At 34.2% G+C, this 2,819-nt stretch overlaps 1 pseudogene; it reads right to left on the reverse strand.

Moving 5' to 3' along the window:
• Positions 1-748: 748 nt before the first annotated feature.
• LOC143605101 (epi-neemfruitin B 7-O-acetyltransferse L7AT-like) lies at positions 749-2,486 on the reverse strand (annotated as a pseudogene).
• Positions 2,487-2,819: the final 333 nt, after the last annotated feature.

A 2,819-nucleotide genomic window follows, 5' to 3' on the forward strand; every position in this document is an offset into this window, starting at 1 on the left:
GGTTTTGATAGCGAGGGTATAAGGATTAATTTTGCAACTTTAATTGAATTTTAATGGTCTATATCTTGTATATTGAAGAACGGGTTAAGGCGGTTCATTAATATAATCAATTCGTATAATATTTGATTGTTGTTACCAAATTGACTGTGTCGGTAGGCCGATTAAGGCATGAGAAATAAGATCCAAAATTCAATTACCAAGTATACGACAACAATTGTGGTCCAAGCCATTGAATCTGGGTATACGGGTTCTATAATCGGGTTACGGATTTGGGTCGGATCTCCGGTTAACGAGTTATAGATGATAATAATAATAATAATAATAATAATAATAATAATAACAATAATAATATTAATAATATTTTCATTTTAGTCCCTATAATTTGAGGGTGGACACATAAAGAGGTAATAATTTTAGTTTGGGTTAAAATTGCCATAATGTGAAAGTGTTAAATATATATTATATATAAATAATTAAGAATAATATTATAACCATAATTAACTAGATAAACGCGATAAAATTTCCCGAACATCAAAATAGGTCGGGTATTTAATAAAATTATAAATTTTAAAAAAAAATCTGAGTTGTTATAGAAAGGACCTCAAATTGTTAATTCATCATAAGACTCCAAAACGGTTGAGTCTCTCTAGTATTGGTATAAAAAATGATTAATAAATCATCTGATATAAACTATTATAAGCATAGAAATAAGTCATATCCGGTATAAACTAAAAATTACATGCACCAATGAAGTTGTGCTTGAGGTTTTACAATTTAATTACAACGTAACTAAAATGAAAAATAAAAGATGAAATCCATGTTGTTTAATGGGCAAATTGGAGAGGACTAGGGTCGACAATGGCATAGGATTGAAGCTCGGAATCATGCTCTAATATCTCCATTTCATCTGGACTCAATGTGACTATGGCTTCAACACCACCACCCTTGAATGTTTCATTCAACGCCACACGCCTAGCAGCTCTACCATTCATAACATAATACCATATTGGTTTTCCCCATCCGAAGTCCAACTCATACATTTCACTGTTCAAAAGGCTTGTAGAAAACACACAGTCTCCTTCAACTGTCGAATCCGTTAGCTGGTTTAATATCCTCAACAACTCAGCAAATGTCTCATGTCTTTTTTCCCCTTTCATGGACTCAATGTAAGCTGAGTTTATTTTGGCTATTGATTCTCTTATTTGGCCCATGAGGGTTGGCAAATCCAAGTGGCGAACAGGAAAGCAAATTGCACCAGCTGCATCAACAAGGTTTCCAATGGACTCTTTAGGTAAAGCAGGCGAAGCCCTATTCCGGATATTTACTGCTAACAATAGCTCATGAGGTGACTGTGGACCAAATGGTCTAACTGTTGATGCTGCTTGGGCTGCAGCCTTCCAAATTAGGGCAGTTGTGGCTTCCATACGACTTGGAGGATGTGTTGACCTGACGCTAGCAACCGGTTGTGCCTTAAGCAATTCCAAGCCCTTGGAATCGAACACAAACCTTTTCGTACTTAGAATTTTGGTAGTTAATAACTTGGAAGGCATTGAGTATTCTAAACAAGGATTGTTAGGAAAGATCCTAGACGCGAGAAAACTTGGTGAAACAGTTTCCGGTGAACCTCTAGAGGCTGCTGCCCATGCTTTAATAAACATATAAAATGTGTGTCCATCAAAGATCTTGTGTGACACACTAATAGAAAGCCCGATCCCGCCACATTTGAAAATGTTCACCAACACACATCTCAAGTTCAATGTACTCGTTTGTTCAAAATCCAAATCTTATTCAATAATGTATATTATACTATTAAAAATTACCTGAATACCTATAACATAATTTCCTATTGAAGAGTCTGCAGTGTTAGGGCTTTCAGGCAACAACTCTCTAACTCTTTCATCGTATGGATTCCTTAGAAAATCTTCAAGTGTTTGGTTGACTCGAGCCTCTGTATAATAAATTCCATCATCATTACACTCAATTTGCATATTGTCCTTCAATTTTCCAGCAAAAGGATAGAATTTTGTTAGAATCTTAGATAAGGTCTCTTTCAGATGTTTTGATCTTTTGGTTTCAACATCCGTAACACTAGCCTTGTTGGTATTAGGGAGAAAAAATGTGAAAGGTGTGTAGACATCAAACATAAATTGGTCTATAATAGAGAGGTTGAAGGTTCTTAGGTGTTGGGGAGTAGGAGAAGATGGTTTAATTGTTTCCCTTGAAATTATTTCAAGATCAACTAATTTATTATTATCCAGATACCTGCAATAATAGTAAAGCACAACCTATGCATGAGATCGCTACATGTTTAGACAACAAAATGATCTAGTTGTCATTTCTAACCTGTGGGATGATTCACTAGCATTTAAGATTCTCGAGGTGCTACAAAAGCGGCCAGAATATAAGGATGCAGGCCAAAGTTGATGATATTGTTGAGAATTTACGAAACGTTGAGTTGTTTTATATGATGAGAACAACCACTTCATTGTCGATTGATGACAATGAGTTTCACAAAACCTTGTTCTTTATAAAGGCTATGACAAGCTGTTGTTATTTGACTTATATAAAAAAATATTGTTCTTGATGGATGATGCCCTCTTGTTGCATGAATAAAAAGAAGTCTTGCTGACAAGATATGGTCTTTCTAAATGTGCTGCTTAAGTATTAATTATATGATTACTAATTTAAAATCAATCATACAATAATATTAATATTTGCATTAACATTTATAATTACTAAACATGTGCTCCAAGCATGTCATGTATAATAATGATCAATACATTTTTTATATTTTGCAACATTATAACTATCAGCACGAA

This window comes from Bidens hawaiensis, unplaced genomic scaffold (assembly GCF_021521415.1).
Source record: "Bidens hawaiensis isolate Kalapana, Puna unplaced genomic scaffold, B.hawaiensis_p1.1 tig00067919_1, whole genome shotgun sequence".
Lineage (NCBI taxonomy): Eukaryota > Viridiplantae > Streptophyta > Magnoliopsida > Asterales > Asteraceae > Bidens > Bidens hawaiensis.